A 20,056-nucleotide genomic window follows, 5' to 3' on the forward strand; every position below is an offset into this window, starting at 1 on the left:
GGTGGGGGGGGAGTTAAATTGCTGATTCTTTTTCCTCTGTACTCACTCCTAGGGGACTGGGTCTATTTCAGAGCCCCATGGCACTGAGGATCTGGGGTCTTCTAGCTTAAGATTTCAAAAGTGGTGATGCCTGCCTGTAACCCCAGTGACTCAGGAGGCCAAGGCAGGAGAATGGAAAGTTCGAGACCAGCCTGAGCAATTTAGCCAGGCTCTCAGCAACTTAGTGAGACTCAATCCCATAATACAAAATTAAAAGGGCTCAGTGGTAAAGCACCCTTGGTTCACTCTCCACCCTTAAAAAAAAAGTGTCTGTGTGTTCTCAGCATTCTTTCTAGAGATGTCTTGATTAGACCTAGGGTGATGAAGACCCTTTGATGGGTCTCTTAGCAGGGCCGACCTGAGGGAAAATAATGGTTTTCCTATTTGTATCCCAGTAAATGAAATTTTCCTTGGATCATATTGAGGGTGAGTTGGCAAGCGGACCTCACATTTGTAAGGGACTTGAACCTCAAACTGAGGTGTGTGTGTGTGTGTGTGTGTGTGTGTGTGTGTGTGTGTTAGGCTGGCTTCAAATGCCTAGGGTCATAGAATCCTCCTGCCTCAGCCTCCAGAGTAGCAGAGACTACAGGAATGCGCCACCTTGCCTGGCTTTTCACACTTAGGCTTTTTAATCATTCTATAGCCTGATTGCTCTCTATTATGTACTGCCCCTGGGTCACAGTGAGAGAATAAAAACAAAACAAAACAAACAAACAAACAAAAAACAACAACAACAACAACAAAAAAACACTACCATTTTGCTGTCCTATTCATATTCCTTCAACTTTTCTATCAGGAGCCTCAAAAAGTGGAATTGAGCATTAAGAACAAAATACTTAGGAATAAACTTAATCAAGGAGGAGAAAGACTTGTTCATTGAACACTGTAAAACACGTTGCTGAAAGAAGTTAAAGAAGACATAAATAAACCTGGCATGATGGTGCACACCTGTAATCCCCGTGACTCAACTCAGAAGGCTGAGGTAGTGGGATCACAAAGTTCCTGGCCAGCCTTGGCAACTTAATGAAAGTTGCCTGTATCATAATTAAAGGAAAAAAAAAAAAAAAAGGTCAAAAGGAAAGGGGCTAAGGACGTAGCTCAGTGGAAAGTGCTTTCTAGCACGTTGAGTCCCAGAGTTCCATTCTCATTAATGCAAAAAACAAATGAACAAAAGACATAAACAAGTAGAAAGATCACTGTTTTGAAGACCATTTAGAGATGTCAGTACTACTCACAGTGGTCTACAGATTCAGTGTAATCAAAAACTATCAAAATCCCAATGATAGGGGTGGGGTTGTGGTTCAGTGGTAGCGTGCTCACCTAGCATGCATGAGGCACTGGGTTCAATACTCAGCACCACATAAATATAAAATAAAGATATTGTGTCCACCTAAAACTAAAAAATAAATATTAAAAAGAAATAAAAGAATCCATACTTAATTTCAAGGGATCCCCAAATAAAGCTACATAATCAGAACAACATGATATTGGCATAGAGAGAAGCCTCTAGACCAACGAAAGATGATAGAGACCCCAGAAACAAACACTTGCATATTTGGGCAAATGATTTTCATTAGGGTACCAAGACCATTCGTTGGGGAAGGGACATTTCTTTTCAACAAATGATGCTGGGAAAACTATATTCATATGCAAAAGAATGAAGCTGTACCCTTATCTTACATTATATATAAAAATTGACTCAAAATAGATAAAAAACCTAAACATAAGAGCTAAAACTATAAAGCTCTTAGAAGAAAGCATAAGAGAAACTTTATGACATTGCACAATGATTTCTTTTCTTTTCTTTTTTTTTTTTTGGTACTGGAGATTGAACCCAGGGGTGCTCTACCACTGAGCCACATCCTCAGCCCTTTTATTTTTTATTTTGAGATAGGATCTCACTAAATTGCCCACTCTGTCCATGAACTTGTGATCCTCCTACCTCAGCCTCCAGAGTCACTGGGATTACAGGTGTGTGTCACTGCGCCTGGCTGGCAATGATTTCTTGAGTACAACACTAAAAGCACAGACAACAAAAGAAAAAGCTAAACTGAACTTCATCAAAACTTCTGTTCCAATGGAATAATCAATAGAGTGAAAGGTCAATTCACAGATGGGAATAAGTCTTTGCAATCATATCTGATAAAGGACTGATAACTAGGCTATATAAAGAACTACAATTCGCTAGGTGAGGTGGTGTTTCAGCTACTCAGGAGGCTAGGGTAGGAGGAGCTCAAGTTTGAGGCCAGTCTCAACAACTTAGCAAGACCTTGTCTCAAAATAAAAAAAATTAAAGGGGCTGAGTATCCCCTGGGTTCAGTGTACAGTACTGCGGGGGGCGGGGGGGGGGGAGAAATATAACTCAACAAACAATAAAACAAAACAAAAACCCAGCCTGATTAAAATACAAGTTAAGGACTTGAATAGACATTTCTCCAAAGAAGACATTCAATTGGACAACAAACACAGGAAAAGATTGTTCAACACTGTTAATCATTAAGAAAATGCAAATCAAAACTACAATGAGGGACTGGGGGTGTCCCTCGGAGGTAGAGTGCTTGCCTAGGATACAGAAGATTCTGGGTTGATCCCCAGGAGCAAATAGAAGATAAAATAAAGATGGCAAAATTTTTGTCATGTATATTCTACCACCATAAAATTTATAAGTACATACAGATAAAGTCGTGTAAGTGATCCAAGGGGCAGCCGCAATCTCTGAGTTCTGCCCTTCCAGGCTGCACAGTTAGGCCCAGTCAGTACCAGAGTTTTTCCTCTACTTCCTTTGTCTTGTCAAAACTTACCACAGGTGCAAAGGAGCCCACAGGCCCTTACGGGAGGTCAGCATGTGCAAGTGGGAGAGAAAGGTGAGGACTGAGCACCTAGAAAGGACGTCCTTACACCTAGCTTTGATACAGGGCTAAGGTGATGAAAGGGTGTAAGACAAGAGTCGGGCAGTGGGTGCTCTGGCAGTTCCAGGGGGGAGAGGGGACTTGCTGCTTGGCTTTTGGGTGGTGTCACAGAGAAGGGGCAGTTAAGTGGACTGGAGGGAATGAGGATGTGCAGATGTGTGAGCTCCTGGGGGCACACTGGGCAAGGGTGTGTTTGGCTGGAGTGTGGTGTGTCTGAGAGGTAGAGATGGAGAGAGGGCTGGGTGAGGAGGTGAAACTGAATGCCAGACGACAGTAATAACCTTGTTCACAGAGGGCATTATGTGCTTCATATCCAATAACCTTAAGGTGGCAATAGGAACTCTCTTTTTCAGGTGAGAAAGCTGAGGCTCAGGATGTTGAGCAGCTTGCCCAAGGGCATACCAAGCCAGCAGGAGAAGGAGCTGGGCTATGAACCAGGCTAACAGGAGTCCGGAATTTGAACCCAAGTAAGAAATACCTTGGGGACTGGAGATGTAGCTCCAGGTTGAGCGCTTGCCTCACATGCACTAGGTCCTGGGTTCAACTCTCAGCACTGAAAGGTGGGGGGCGGAGCCAAATATACTTTTGGTTGGGGATGTAGCTCAAGAGCACAGCAATTGTTAGAGTGTGCAAGGCCCTGGGTTCCATCCCTAGCAATACAGAAACACCCAACCAGCACCAAAAATGCAAATTTCATTCCCAAGAGCAAAGCTGGAATAAGTTAAACAATAAGACAACATTAAATTGGATTTTAACCCAGATTACAAAATAAATATCCATGAATCCATACTAATATAAATAAAAAGAAAAAAAATTTTTGAAATGCTGGAGATTGACTTTTTTTTTTTTTTTTTAATAGTACTAGATGTTCTCTACCACTGAGCTCTCTCTATAGCCCTTCATAGTTTACTTTAAGATAGGGTACTGCCAAGTTGCCTGGGTTGACCTCAACCTTGCCATCCTCCTACCTTAGCTTCCTGAGTAGCTGGGATTACAGGCATGCACCACCATGCCTGACTTAAAAAAAAGGGGAGTGGGGTGGGGACAGAAGAGCCAAATCTCCCACATGGCAGTATTCCAAGTAAATTATGTAGATACTCTCCCATAAAGGAAGAGCAATATAACTCCACATCCCCTTAAACCTAGGCTATCCACACTGACTTTCTTTCCAGAGCACAGAGTGGAGAAACCTGACAGACACTACCTCAGACAGCAATCCAAGTCGGTATCCATGGTGATAGCCATGTTTACAGTATATATGCTTGATATGTGATGCAAATGATATTTTACTTCTGTGGTCTTCCTTATTACAACCCATAACCCCAGAGTAATCATGAGAAACGTATGAGACCAATTCCAACACGGGGGGACTCTATAATATTTCTGACCAGTATTACTCAAAACTGTCAAGGTCATTAGAAACAAGGATATTCTGAGAAAATGTTGCTTCTGAGGGCACAGGCCACCTTCCCTCTCAAGAGGCTCAAGGAGGCCTTCCTTACCAGCTCCACATGCCACAGATTCTCCATATGCATTTTATTTTTCTTTTAGTTAAGTCAAGATTCTCTATATGGGTAGAAAAAGAGGTCATGTAAATATGCAACTTTTTTTTTTTTCCCCAATGCTGATGATCAAATCCAGGGCCTCACGAATGCTAGGCTAGTGTTCCAAAAGTAAAAATTCTGAGACAGGATTTCACTAAGTTTTGCCCACGCTGACCTTGAACTTGTGATCCTCATGCCTCAGCCTTCCAAGTAGCTGGAATTACAGGCATGCACCCCCATGCCTGGCCCCTGTACATTTTTTAAGGCTGACAAAAGTCCTGCTTGCTCCAAAATAATAATACTAACTCTTTAGTTAAGCATAACCAGTGTACAAATACAGCAAACTTTAGCCTGCTGCCCCCCAAAGTAGCAAACTCAGTGGTTTGTTGGGCTTAATGCCTAGGCTTCCTTTCCTGCCTCCTTGCTCTCTAGCACTCCTTATCTCTCAGACCTGTCAGAGGCGAGTGATAACAGTAGCAACAGTTTAAAATTGTGATGCTGCCAGTTCTACAACGAAACAGAATCCAACATCCCAGGAAACTGCCTCTCGGTTGCAAGAATTGTTACTGCAGGATACACAGTAAGTCACCTCCAAAATGTGAGGAGAGTGTCAGATATTAGTGGAATGCACACACAATGTCTATGATTACTGATCTGCAAAAGTCCTTATGGATGGAACAGGATGTGTCTCTGGACGAAGCCGGAAGAGCAAAGCCTGGAAATCAAATCAAGACTTGACAATGAAAAAAAAAAAAAAAAAAGGCAGGTCGATTGTATTAACATAAACTGCAGAAATAAGACTCAGAGGAGAGAGAGAGAGAGAGAGAGAGAGAGAGAGAGAGAGAGCGATGATGTGATAGCTCAGAAGAGCAAGTCTGAGAGTCTGTCTTGTCTCCTACATTGTCCAGACTAATGGGAACTCTGAAAATCTACTTGAGTGTTACAGGCAGCTCTGAGGTCTGGCCAGAGCTTCCAGAAATACCCTCTTGATAAGGACCTTAAGGCTGGTCCAGGGAGCCAGAGGAAGTCAAAGGTTCAGTAATGGTTTAGTTGTTATCTACCACGATCAAAGGGATGGGAAGTTGCCTTTCTGGGCTCTCCTATGAGGAGGCAAGGATCCGAGGCTATCTGGCTATCAAAATCATTCATCTTGCTCACCTTGCCTTGAGTCAGTGAATACCAGCCTTGGAACCAGAATTTGGCTTTCTGTATGGCCTTTCCCGCAGGGGAAAGAATGTGCTGACAGGTTGACAGAAGAGTTCCAGGCTGCTCTGCCGTTCCTTCTCCCGTTGTGATTTAATATATTTGTGGTCTGGCTTCCTCACCAGGCTCCTGTGAATTTGGTTAGTCTATCCTGATTAACTCCAAGTGCACTAAAGAATTCCCATCTCTGGCCTGCAAAGAATTTGAACCGCCAACCCCCAGCCCCTTATGATGCTGGGCCCAAGGGGGTTCTCCTTGACTGAGCAGCAGGTCTTCCCACTGCACCCCCCACTCCTTCTTTTTTTCCCCCAGGGCCAGAGCTTCCAGAAATACCCTCTTGATAAAGGACCTTCAGGCTGGTCCAGGGTTGGCATTAAACCCAGGGCTTCACACATGACAGGCGAATGCTCTACTACTGAGCTACACTCCCGTGTTTGCCTCCCCCCTTGACTTCATCACCTTGACTTCTTCTCATCAGTCACCCAACCACAGTCATCTCCCTGCACCCAGAATGAACTGTGGGACACTTGAAAGAAGAATGCGAGGGCAACAAAAACAACTTTCTAAGTTCTGCTGAAGAAAAAAAGAAAAAAAGAGGAAAGAAACCCTCTGCTTGGGAGAAGATGCCAAGGACATGCAACAGAGAATAAGTGGAAGGAACTGGCAATATTCAATCCAGAGCAGAGAAGATCAGGAAAGCTAATCAGCTCCCTGTCATCCAATATCTAAAGGACTGTCGTGAAGAAAAAGGGACATATTTATTCTGGAGCTCCAGGAGAGAATATGCCAACCAAATTGTGCAGATTCAGGGAGACAGATAAAAAGAACATTTTAGGCCACTTTCTCTCTACCTTCAGTTATTCAAATATCACCTTCACTTTTTTTTTTTTTTTTTGCACCAGGGATTGAATCCAAGGGCACTCGGGCACTGAGCCACATCCCCAGCCCTTTTTTTATTTTGTATTTTAAGACAGGGCCTCGCTAAGTTGCTGAGGGCTTCACTAAATTGCTGAGGCTGGCTTTGAACTCACAGTTCTCCTGTCTCAGCCTCCAGAGCTGTTGGGATTTCAGACATGGGCTACTGCCACAGCGCTCAGAACCTTTTTTTTTTTTTGGGGGGGGGGTCATATTTATGAGAAGCAGTATAACACTGTGATAGAGATGTGGCTCTTTGGTATAGTGCTTGCCAAGCATGCAAGAGGCCCTGGTTCAATCCCCTGCAGCCTCACCCCACCCCACCCAAACACACACAGGAATAAGACTACCTGCAACTCTGACACTTTTTTTGGGGGGGGAATGGTGGGGAGGGACACTGGGGATTGAACCCATGGGAGCTTAACCACACAAAGCCACATCCCCAGCCTATTTTTTTATTTACTTATAAAGAGAGACAAGGTCTTGAGACAGGGTCTTGCTGACTTGCTGAGGCTGGCTTTGAACTTGTGATCCTCCTGCCTCAGCCTCCTGAGTCACTGGGATTACAGTCATGTGCCACCTCGCCCAGCCTAACTATACAACTCTAGGCAAGTTCCTTAACTCCCTGTGCCTGTTTTCTCAGAAGCAAAATGGAGCTTATAATAGTACCTACCTTAAATAGTACTTAACCCATATGGTTGTGATGAGGATTAATTGAATTATACATGCAAAATGCTTAGAAGAGCAGCCAGAAGAGGATGCAAAGAAAGGAGAACTTTCATACACTGTTGGTAGGAATGTAAATTAGTACAGCCACTGTGGAGAACAGTATGGAGGTTCCTCAAAAAACCAGAAATAGAACTGCCATATGATCTAGCAATCCCACTACTGGGTATATATCCAAAAGAATGGGAATCAGTATGTCAAAGAGATAACTGAACTCTTGCATTTACTGCAGCACTATTCATGATAGCCAAGATAGGGAATCAATCTAGTTGTCCACTGATAGATGAGGGGGAATAGAAAAAAAATGGTATACATGCACAATGGAATATTACTCAGCCATAAAAAAGAACCCAATCTTGTTCTTTGTGGCAATGTGGATATTATGTTCTGTGACATGAGTCAGGCACTGGAACACAAAAACCATATGTTCTCATTTATATGGAAGCTAAAAAAAAGTTGATCTCATATGAGTAGAGTCCAATAGTGGTTATAAGAAGCTAGGAAGGGATAGGGGAGGCAGAGATGGAAGGAAGATGGTGAATGGGCACAGGAGTACAGCTGCATTGGAAGAATAACTTCTAATGTTCTATAGCACAGGAGGTCAACTATGGTTGAAAATAATTGTATATTTCAAAATAGCTAATAAAGAGAATGTGTGTGTGTGTGTTTTATTGGGAATTGAACCCAGAGATACTTCACCACTGACCTACATCCCCAGCCTTTTTTCATTTATTATTTTGAGACAGGGTCTCGCCAAGTTGTCCAGGCTGGCCTCCTACTTGCAATCCTCCTGCCTGGGCCTCCAGAGTTGGTGGTATTACAGGTGGTATCACGGTGCCTGGCTGCTAGCAGAGAGAATTTTGAATTTTCCCAACACAAAGAAATGATAAATGCTTGAGGTGGTAGACATGACATAGTGAGTTAGGATAGAGAAAGAGAAATGCTGAATCTTAAAGGAAACACCACAGGCCATTGAGATACAAAAAGCTCACAGTTGTAAATCTTGTGCAAGGTGCCCTTTGCCCGTGCCCTTGTAAAATGAGGGAAATGTGGAAGGGTAGGGAAAACTATTTGTGTGGTGCTGGGGATCTAACCTGGGGCCTCATGCATGCTGAGAAAGTACTCTACTTTCTGAGCCATATCCATAGCCCCTATTAATTTATTTTGAAGGAAACTTATTTTTATTTTTTATTTTTTGGTGGAACTAGGGATGAGACCTAGGGCTTTGTGAATGCTAGGCAAACACTATACTGATAAGCCACACCCCCAGTCCTAATTTATATTACTTCTATAATAAAAAGTCAATAACACTGGTCATACATGGGAGGAAATTACAAAGATAAACATAACGTGATTAAATTATTACTTTTATTTCGTTCTGGTGCTGGGGATTGAACCCAGAGCCTTGGGCAAAACTGTTACTGTTATAATGTTACTAAATTATTACAGTTACTCTTGCCAGTGGCACATGCTGAATGGAGGACTGCTGTCTTTTCAGTTCAAAGAGAGAAGAGCAAGTACTACCTGAGCCTTGCTGCATGCAGTTCGCTGAGACTTCTCATGGACCCGTCATAAGGAATTCAGTCTGGTAAGTTTGAGGAAGTGAAAGGCCCCTGTGGTTGGGGCACCTGCTCTGGGGAGCGAGGGCAGCCTGAGGGTGCTGGAGAGGCAGGAGGGCACCCTCAAGGAGAAGGTTCAACTGGGTACAGTGCTGCACAACTGTAATTCCAACTATTCTGGAGGCTGAGGCAGGAGGATCACACATTCAAGACCAGCCTGTGCAATTTTGTAAGACCGTGCCTCAAAATAAAATTTAAAAAGGGATGATGGGGATGTAGCTCAGTGGTAGAGTGCCTCTGGGTTCAATCCCCAGCACCATAAATAAATAATAAATATAAGAAGTTTGAAAGTAAAAGAAAAAGGGATAGGGGTGTAGCTCAGTAGTAGAGTGCCTCTGAGTTCAATTCCAATCCCCAGTTCAGGGCGGAAAAAAATGAAGAGAGAGACGGCTTAATAGGAAACACGTTTCCTATTGTGAGACTCCAGAGTCCTTGGTGCCTGGTCTTCTCTTTGTGCCACATCAAATCATCTCACAAGGCACCCAGTGAGTGGTATGCCAGAAAGAACTGTCAGACGCACGTCCTAGCACATGAGGTGGGTGCTCCACCCACCCCTACTCCCCAGCGCATCCCTGAAGTTAAAGCAGACGCTTTCCAGATGCACTGGATGCCTCTGGCTTCTTTGCGCCTTAGGTCATGTTCTGGCTCCAAGGTGTGTACAACAGACATCAGAGGTATAGGCCAGATGGGTCAGGCAGAGCAGGCTCAGCAGCAGGCCTAAAGAGTGAGTCTAGAATTAGAGGAAATACCCCAGCTTCTTGGCCTCTTCTGGGATACCTTTATTTATTTATTTATGTGTTTATTTTTGTCCTGGAGATGGAACCCAAGCACTGAGCCTCCCTTCCAGTCCTTTCTAGTTTATTATGTTATTTCTACTAAGTTGCTGAGGCTGCCCTCGAACTTGCAATCCTCCTGCCTCAGCCTCCCAATTCTCTGGAATCACAGACCTGTGCCACTGTGCCCAGCACTTCTGGGTCACTGCTGAGACGTGTTCCACAGCCTGTCCAACTGTCGCTGAGGGATGGAGCCCGTGGCCCAGTGGTCCCTCACTCATCAGCGCATCCTTTATTGGTCTTTTCCCTGCTTCGGTTCACTGCTCCCATTGGGCTTTCTGGGATCACTTCACAAATAAATTTCTGGCACCTGGATCCTTGTCTCATGGTTTGCTTTTGGGGAAACTCCAACCGTGGCACGGTTTTAAATTTCTGATGATAGAACGAGTCGACCAATCAGCTGGTAAGTTCCAGTTTATTGGAACACTATAGAAACGGCTGAGGAAGTTCATTGGAGATACATGGGTCAGGGGCGATTCAAGTTGATGGGGATTCAGAATCCTTCAGCACCCCAGTCCTATGATTCAGGATCAAGAGTTGGCAAACCAGAGGGCTGGGGTTTGTAGCTCAGTGGTGGAGCGCTTGCCTAGCATGTGTGAGGCACTGGGTTCGATTCTCAGCACCACATACAAATAAATAAAAATAAAGTTCTATCAACAACTAAATATGTATATTAATTAAAAAAAAAAAGGGGGTCGGAAAACCACAGTCCATGGTTATATCCAGCCCACTGCCTGCCCTCATAAAGCCTGTAAGCTAAGAAGAGCTTTTCAATTTTTAATGGTTGAAAAGAATTAAAAGAAGAAAAACAATCTGGTGTGGTGGCACTTGCCTGTTCATAGTAATTTGGGATACTAAGGCCATCGGGGGCAAGTTAGCCAGATCCTGTCTCAAAATAAAATTTAAAAAGGCCTAAGGGATCTAGCTAAGTGGTAGAGCATCCCTGGGCTCAATCCCCAGTGCTAATAAATAAATAAATACACACACACTTTTTGACACATGAAAATTATCTGAAACAGCAGGTATGGTACCACACATGCCTATAGCCTCGGCTGGCTACCAGGGAGGCTGAGGCAGAAGAGTCACTTGAGTTCAAGAATTTGATGTTAGTTTGGGAAACACAGTGAGATCCTAACTCAAAAAAGAAAAAAGAATTCTAAATTTGGGGTTGTGGTTATAGTTCAGTGGTAGAATACTTGCCTAACATGTACAAGGCACTATGTTTAATCCCCAGCACCCCCAAAAGTAAAGCCCCCCCCCCATGTTATATGATACCCAAACTTTACTGTCTATAAAGTTTTATTAGCATACACCTGTTTACATACCCTCTATGGTAGCTTTTTTTTTTTTTTTTTTTGGTACTAGGTATTGAACCTACAGGCACCTAACCACTGAGCCACACCCCCATCCCCAGCCCTTTTTATTTTTTATTTTGAGACAGGGTCTTGCTAAATTCCTGAGGCTGGCCTTGAACTTGTGTTCCTCCTGCCTCAGCCTCCCAAGCCACTGGGATTACTGACATGCACCACCATACATGGCTTCTATGGCTGCTTTCGTACCATAAAGCAGAGTTGAGAAGTTGCAGCTGAAACTATAAAGTCCACAAGATTCTGAATATTTACCAGCCAGACCTTTACAGAAGAAGTTTGCTGATCCTTGTTCAAGATCATTTTCCTGCAGGAACAAAAGGCCTGGTTGCTCCATTGAGGGCAAGGCCCACCCCAGACCAAGTATTTAGTGAGCAGTTTGAATAAAACTTTCCATTTCCTCTCTGAACATCTCTATGACACCCTCAATGCTCCTTCCACTTTCTGCAGGTATCCAGGACTCTTTCACTGAGGCATTAATGTCTTTATACCAGGAATATTTTCATTTTGAAAAGGACAGAGCCGAGCTTAGCGAAGCATGCTTGTAATCTCAGCTACTCAGGAAGTTAAGGCAGGAGGATCACTTCAGCTCACAAGTTCAAGATCAGCTGGAGCAATATAGTGAGACACGTCTCAAAAAAAAAAAAAAAAAAGAAAAAGAAAAAAAGACCTGAGAACTTTTCTTCTCTACACTCTGCCACTGTCTCAGGTGATTTCACCCAAGCTTGATGGCTTTTTTTTGCCACCACTTGGTTACTAATTTCTCCCCCAACCAAACCAAACCTCCAGCCCAGGACCATGATGAGAGATCTCTGATGAATAACCCAATATCCTCTCAACAGTAGATTGAGATGACGTGGGGGTGTTGCTACATATTAGCAGTAGAACTCTGCGTGAATCATTTAATAGCATGGTTCATCTATTTTGTTATATCTCAAAGGTGGAAACGATCCTGTGTGGCCTGCCAGTATTACTGTGCTAATCAGATGAGGTGAGAGCTGCCCACAAAAGTGTCACTTGCCCCCCCTCCCCCGCCCCTGTCTACCACTCCAGCATATCATTGCATTATTGACTTCTGCTTCCTCTGACCCCCACAGGTCCTCCCCTCACATGCTCCTGGCCACCTCTAGCCCTTTGCACTTGGTATTCTTTCTGCCTGAAACACTTTTTTCCTCTCCCACCACCATCTGGCTGATGAATATATAACCTTTGTGTGGGGGGGTGCTTTTATGTATATTACTGTTTAAAAACATTTCCCCCCTCATTTTTGTGCTTCTGGGGATTGAACCCAGGGACTTCAGCACACAAGCCAAGCACTCCACCACTGACCTACATTCCCAGCCCCAAGACATCTTTTTCAATATATATCGTTTCATAACATTGAACTCAGACAACAGCTACAACTCATGCCTGAGTAAAGCTTATCTGACACGTGTTTTCTCCATAAGGCACGTCAAAATCTTCTTGTGCTCAGGACACCAGACAGTAATTCTAGCACTAGGCTTGGGGACCACTTTAAACATCCAAGCCACCCATATGACACGTGCACACACATGCAAACCACCAAACAAACCACAGAAAGCTGGGTGTGGTGGTGCATACCCGTAATCCCACTAACTCGGGAGGCTGAGGCAGGAGGATCACAAATTCAAACTTAGCCTTAGCAACTTACTGAGGCCCTAAGCAAGTTAGTCTTAAAATAAAAAAATAAAATAGGGCTGGGGATGTGGCTCAATGGTCAAGTGCCCTGGGTTCAATCCCCAGTATCAAAACCAAACAAAAACAAATCACAAAAAGGACATTTGTCTATATGGACGCTCCTCAACTTGCAATAGGGTTATATCCCAATAAACCTATACTGAAAATATTAAGTCAAGCAAGAAGCCCTGGTTCAATCCCCAATACCGCCAAAATTAACTAATTAATTAATTAAAGAAAAAGAGAAGAAAATATTGTAAGTTAGAAATAAATACCCAACCTGGGCTGGGGGTGTGGCTTTGTGGTAGAGCACTTGCCTAGTATGTGTGAGGCCCTGGGTTTGATCCTCAGCACCTCATAAAAATAAATAAATAAAATAAAGATATTGTGTCCATCTGCAACTAAAAAATTAAAAATAAAATAAAATAGAATACCCAACCTCCTGAACATTACAGCTCAGCCACACAGTACACTGTGTATACAGTACTGACCATTTCCCTGTCATGATCCCATGATTGATAGGGCTGCAACTCGTGGCTGCTGTCCAGCATCCCTCAAAAAGTATGGTACTGCATATCTACCATCAGTTCAGGACAAGATCAAAATTCAGAATTTGGAGTATGGTTTCTACTGAAGGAGCAAGCATTGCTCTGACACTATCATAACACTGGAAAATTGTCACATCGGGCTGTCATAAGCCAGAGACTTCCTGTAGAGTGAGAGCTGGAACAAGAAGGGAGGACTTCCTTTGTTTGACCTCAGCTGAGAACATGTGTGTCGGTGACAACTTTTTTGTTGCTCTGCTAAGTTCATATGTGACTGGGAAAGTGCTGGGGATTTTGATCTGAGGGTTACAAACAAATTTTAGGGAGTCATGAATTTGCAAAGAATGGATCAACTGTACTTTCTTTTTGTTTCTCCTGTTCATTAGAGTGTGAATTCACTGAGGGTCTCCAGCATTTGGAAAACATCCTGGCATATGGTGGGGTCTCAATAATAAATATATTACCAATGAGGGAGGGAGTCAATTCAATGGAAATGCTTTACTCACGTTCAAGATGGACATAGATAGCCAAGCATTTTATGGAGACCCCATTCACCTGCACCTGTGCTAAGTGTTGTCTTCCTATTCTTTAAGCAAGGGACCCACCAGGATACTATTCTTTTGCACATGAATTGTCAAGGCAGTGTGCCTGGATTCTAATACAGAAGTTTGTCTAATTACTTATGTAATCAAGCAAGTGTTTTGGCCCCCTCTAAATCCCAGCTTTCTCTCTTTGTACTGGGGATTGAACCCAGGGGCACTCCAGCACTGAACTACATCCCCAGACTGTTTTTTGGGGGAAGGGAGGTTACAGGGGATTAACCTTGGGGCAGGGATGCAACCACTGAGCCACATCCCCAGCCCTATTTTGTATTTTATTTAGAGACAGGGTCTCACCCAGTTTCTTACTGCCTGACTTTTGCTGAGGCTGGCTTTGATCCTCAGCCCCCCGGAGCCTTGAGATTACAGGCGGGTGCCACCAAGCTTGGCCTCCCCAAACCTTTTTATTTTTTATTTTAAGACAGGGCTTCCCCAAATTGCCAAGGCTGTCCTGACCTTGTGATCCTTCAGCCTCAGCCTCCCAGGTCCCTGGGATGGCAGGTATGTGCCACTTTCTTCAACTCTCAAGTGCAATACTTCTAGTCCTCACTTACTACCCTGTGGGTTATGGTGAGGGGTCAAAGTGGCAAAGCAGAGAAAGCGTTTAGAATTGTCTGGCACAGAGTGACTCCTCGGTAAACTCTGGCTTTCATTCTTAGTAATTCTCAAAGTCACCCTAAGAGTTTTATATTACCATACCCATTTTGCAGATGAGGAAACTGAAGGTAAGGGTGGTTCAGTGAATTGTCTGGGGTCATACTTAAGGAAGAGCTGACTCTGTGGGACTCCAAGCCCTTGCTGGTAAAATTTTGCTTTTATATAAAACATAAGGCGTCGTTTTTACTAGTTTTAAGGTTCCTTACTCTGCCTGCTCAGTTACATTTTCCTGAACTTCTCTGGGATCAGGGTGGGACAGAAACCCATTCACTCTCCATCTTCCTGAAAACATTTTCCACTTTCCACATTGCTGTATTTCTGTTCCCTGTCCACTTTTTTTTTGGGGGGGGGTGTATTACTGGGGATTGAACCCAGGGGCACTTTACCACTGAGCTACATTCCCAGTCCTTTTGATTTTGAGTCAGGGCCTCCCTAAATTGTTATCCTCCTGCCTCAGGCTTCCAAGCCCCTGGGATTACAGGCATGCACTGGGAGCCAGCCCCTGCCCACTTCGGGGGCTTTCAGAACAAGTCCTGTTGGGAGTGGGGTTTTGACTGGTTACTTTGGGTTTGATAGCCCAAAGGCAGAGGTATATCCTTCTTCATGAAGGATAAGGAGAAGCCACAGCATCATTTTAACCTGTAACTAAACATTCTCGGCCTTTCTCGAACTCTAGATCAATGATCTTCAAATCTGACTGTAAACTGGAATCTTCTGGGAAGCTATTTTTTTTTCCCTTCTTCGGAACTGGGGATTAAAACGAGGGCCTCCCATACGCACGCTAGACACTCTAACCCTGAGCCACATCACCAGCCCTTTTTTTTTTTTAAAGGAAAAAAAAAAAAATCGAGACAGTCTCAGCTAAGTTGCTGAGGGTCTCACTACATTGCCCAGGTGGGCCTCCAATTTGCGATCCTCCTTCCTCAGCTTCCGTAGTAGCTGGGATTACAGACAACTATGCCAAGCTCCCGGGGAAGCTTTCAATATCCAGATGTCCAAGGCCCAACCCAGACCAATTACATCCGAGTCTCTGGGAGCAGGGGATGTTGAACTGGGGCGTCAGCATGTTTACTGCTCCCTGAGCCGTGCCAATATGCACCCAAGTTTGAGAAGTAGTGCTATGCACCCGACCAGCGCTCAGCTCCAGCGCTGGAGGCTTTTTGGACAGCAGTAACTCCCTTCTGCATTGGGGGCTTGTCGTGTGGGGATCTGAGCAAGCCTTCCAGAGGCCCGAGCTCAGGGAGGATGCTTGCCTGCAAACGACCTGGTGTTCTGCTCCGCTCTTAGGCCCAGCTCCGAGACTGCAGGTCTCCCGATCCCCCTAGGCAACAACACGCTCCCACGTCTCTGTTTGTCTCTGCAGATCACAAGCAGCGTTCCGCGGCCGCCACGCTGCCCACCCCACCCTCGAAGATTCTAGGGAAATGCCCGCGACTCAGGAATCCTACCTTGGCTGCCGGCGCTGCCCTCCAGTCCTCGGAATCCTAGGACTCAGGTTCCATCTGTCTCTTTCGCCTGCGCCTAGGAGGCGCCCGCTAGAGCGCAGGCGCCACCTAGTGGGCACCGGGCGGCCGCGCGGAGACTGGGGCTGGGAGGTGGGAGTGCAGTGCAGGGCGGAAATGCAGGGCTTCCCACGTGGGCGGTTTTCCAATGCACTGCGAACCCAAGGGCGCAGATCCGGCCTGGGCGGGACCACCCTCGCCCGGGAGAGGGCCCTGGGACCTGAACTTGCTCTACATTTTCTTGGGAGCATGAACCAGACCCTAGCCCCTGGCGTAGTATCCATTCTGATTTTCCTGGCTGGGCTCAGGGATCTTTCGTTTCATCCAGCAGCCTTCATTGCACCGCAATTTGGCGTAACTTCTCTTAGCCATGCCAGGGGCATCAGAAAATGCAAAGGGTTTTTTGCTCAAACCCAAGGAAGTCTTTCCTTTACCAGTAACCCTTTTTTCTTGACACCTCTCACCCCTGGCCAAAGTACCTTGTTCCCTCCATTCACATTCAACTTAGTTAAACATCCACTCTGTGTCCATCCCTGTACTGTCAGAGAGACACAATGGGGCGCCACAGGAGTTGGCAACCCCAGTAGTGTTTCTCACCCGGGTGCCATTGACACTTCTTTGAATGGGGCCCATCCTGGTACTGGAGGCCATTAAGTATCCCCGTCTTCTTACCACTGAAGGCCAGCACCCATCCTTCATCATTGTGACACGAAAAGCTCCCCATCCCATTTCCAGTTGTCTCCTTGGGTGGAGGGAGCACTATAATTTATTACCTGATAATTGGGTTCAGATGACAATGAAAGGGAATGTCCCATTGCCAGATATTGAGAGTAGTGGGGACCCTCAGCCACCTCCCTTTTCTAAGGCTCCCAGTTTTTTTTTTTTTTTTTTAAATGAAGACATGGCAAAACAGTTACAAAACTGGTGGACTAGCTGGGCATGGTGAACACACCTGTAATTCCAGCTACTTGGGAAGCTTTGGCAGGAAGATTTCAAGTTGAAGGCCTGTGCAATTTATCCAGACCCTGTCTCAAAATCAAATAAAAAGGGCCGGGGATGTAGCTCAGTGGTAGAGTAGTTACCTAGCATGCACAAAGTCCTGGGAGCAATCCCCAGTAACACACACACACAGCCAAAAAAAAGGGGGGGGGGGCAGGCAGTGGGCTGTTTAGCATGTTTACATTTCGGTTTTTTTTGTTTTTTGTTTTTTAGTTCAACAAACATTAACTGAGCACCTGCTGTATGTCAGACATTTCTACAAGGGATATATGGAAGAACAAAATGCAAAAATCGCTGTCCTGGTTGAATTCACTTTTAATGTAACATTTTTCTTTATTTTATTTTTTTGTGGTGCTGAGGACTGAACTCAGTGCCTCACACATGCAAGGCAAGTGCTCAACCACTGAGCTACAACCCCAGCCCATAACACATTAACATTTTTAACACACACACACACACACACACACAGGAAAAAAAACCACAGAACTAGATATAATTGAGTTCTCCATGGGTTAAGTACAGAATATATAAGAAATGTCTATTTAAACCATGTGCAGTGGTGCATGCATGCCTATATAATGCCAGCCTGGGCAATATAGCAAGACAACAATAACAACAACAACAAAGAAAAGAATATTTATTTACAGATCACCGAAGGCAGAGAGGTCTGGTGGTGGAGACACAAGTGTTGCAAAGTTGCATGGGGAGTGTCTTCCTTAATCCTGACAGTTTATCTCTGTGACAACACTTAAGGATAATGTCACCAGTGGAAATTTGAGTCGATATGTGATAGTGAAGCCTGGGCCATCCATCAGCCCAGCTCACCCCCAACTCTGTTAGCCTCCTGGTTTACCCGGTGTGTGTGCCTACTTAATCTTTGCACTCTGTCCTGGTGTAATCTGGTCAAAGTGAACATCAAGGGCAGAGGAGGAGGTGTCACCTGGGGGTAATGCCTACAGGGACAAGAGGTGGGAGTAGGAGGAGGGATGGGGGGTCACAGACAGGGGCCAGTACCACCCTTCTCATTAGCCTGGTGCCCTGGTGAAGGTGAACGGGTCAGAGAAGTGCTGACAGCCTCTGACATGTACCAGCTGGCAGGTAACTTCCTGTTCTTTCACTTTTAAGTGCTGGTGAGTCACTTCCACTCTACCCTTGCCCTAGTCCCTGCAAGAGCTCCCTCCCCACCTCTGTGCCCCAAAGCATGCCTGGGCAGAGTGCTGGATTACAAGGCCAGGATTCCAACGCCTGGCATCACAATGAGACTGAAGGCTTCCTAATGACTTTCTCCTAGGAGGTCTCCTGGCATTTTCCAAATTCTACCAATCATGGAATGTTCTGGAAACTGCCAAGTTAATCAACAAGCAGCTCTGTTTTCCCTGAAGGTTGTGTTTTCCCTGAAGTTTGTGGTCTCCTTGAGGGGTGGCACATTGCTTGATAGGTAGAAGGAGAGGCAATACTGATAGGAGGAGCTGGGATTGTAGTTCAGTGGTAGAGCGCTTGCTGGGCACTGGGTTCGATCCTCAGCATCACATGAATACATAAAATAAAGGTATCATGTACAACTACTACTAAAATAAATAAATAAGTAAATAATAATAATAATAATGATAGGTTCTGGGGTTTTAGCTCAGTGGTAGTGAATCAAAGCCCTGGGTTCAATCCCTGGCCCTGCAAAATCAAACAACAACATCCAAAAAACAAACATACAAAAAAACTTTGCCATAATATTAGACACTAAGAATTTTAGTTGGACTAGTTTAATTCTCACTCATCTTATAGAGTAGACATTGTTATTTTTTTTCCTCATTGTATCAAGGAAGAAACTGGGACTCATTGTGTTTCATTAACTTGAGATAGAATTAGTTAACTAGGTCTTGAATCTGGATTAGATGATTCCAGAGCAGATGCCCTGGAAAACTTCACTCCTGTTTACTGAGCATCTGCTCTGTGCTGGACACAGTGCTCTGTGCGTAAGACTGATAAGGGACTGGATGAGGTGCTCTCATTTTTATTTCATCTTTTTTGCTTTGTGGTTTTGCCTTTTGCTTTCTTCAAAGGGATAGGTTTGTTTGTTTGTCTCTGTCTCTCCATTTTTTCACTTTCAGTGTTAGAGATCCGACTCAGGATTTCATACATGCTAAGCAAGCCCTCTACCACTGAGCCACACTCCCAGTTTTTAATTTTTTAAAAAATTTATTTATTATCTTTTATTGATTTTATTTTTTTAAAAAAAACACGACAACAGTGGAATGCATTACAATTCTTATTACACATATAGAGCACAATTTTTCATATCTCTGTATATAAAGTATGTTCACACCAATTCATGACTTTATACATGTACTTTGTTTTTTTTTGCACTACAATTCTTGATACACATATATACCACGAATTTTCATATCACTGTTTGTATATAAAGTATGTTGACACCCAATTCAAGTCTTCATACACAGTGACAGGTATTATCCGCTAGGAAGTTGTCGATGTGTTGCCAGAGTCCGAGGCTAGGGAACCGGACTTCAGGTAAGTCCCAGCCCTCACCCCAAAAGAAAATCAAATGGCAAAAGTAATGGTGAAATAGGAAAGGAATATAATATTCAGCATAGCCATACTGGAGAGACAAGGGGACTAGTAATATCGGCCCCGTCTTCAGGGGTACCGATATGAGCTTCAGGTTTAAATAGGGGAAGAAACAAAACTGTGGGGGCCGGGGGGGGGCAGCCCAGTATGCACAGTCAAGCAGTGGTCTGGTGGACCATTATCTCAGGATGGGTCAGGTGGGGTCTTGTCCACAATAAGAAACTTGCTTCTGCCTGGTTGGGGTGTAGGTAATTTTGACTCTTGTCACAAGCTGTTTATCCACCAGGTGACTGTAGGAGAGAATGACTCAGAGGAAGGACA

At 44.4% G+C, this 20,056-nt stretch overlaps 1 protein-coding gene across 3 annotated transcripts in view; it reads right to left on the minus strand.

Moving 5' to 3' along the window:
• Chd9 (chromodomain helicase DNA binding protein 9) overlaps window positions 1-16,212 on the minus strand; it is a 251,656-nt gene extending 235,444 nt beyond the window's left edge. For all 3 annotated transcript variants that reach the window (XM_048792193.1, XM_048792190.1, XM_048792188.1), the window contains exon 1: window positions 16,103-16,212. The gene's annotated coding sequence lies outside the window, so the exon portion shown is untranslated. The remainder of the gene's footprint in view (window positions 1-16,102) is intronic.
• Window positions 16,213-20,056: the final 3,844 nt, after the last annotated feature.

The sequence above is a fragment of the Marmota marmota genome, unplaced genomic scaffold (assembly GCF_001458135.2).
Source record: "Marmota marmota marmota unplaced genomic scaffold, marMar, whole genome shotgun sequence".
Taxonomy (NCBI): Eukaryota; Metazoa; Chordata; class Mammalia; order Rodentia; family Sciuridae; genus Marmota; species Marmota marmota.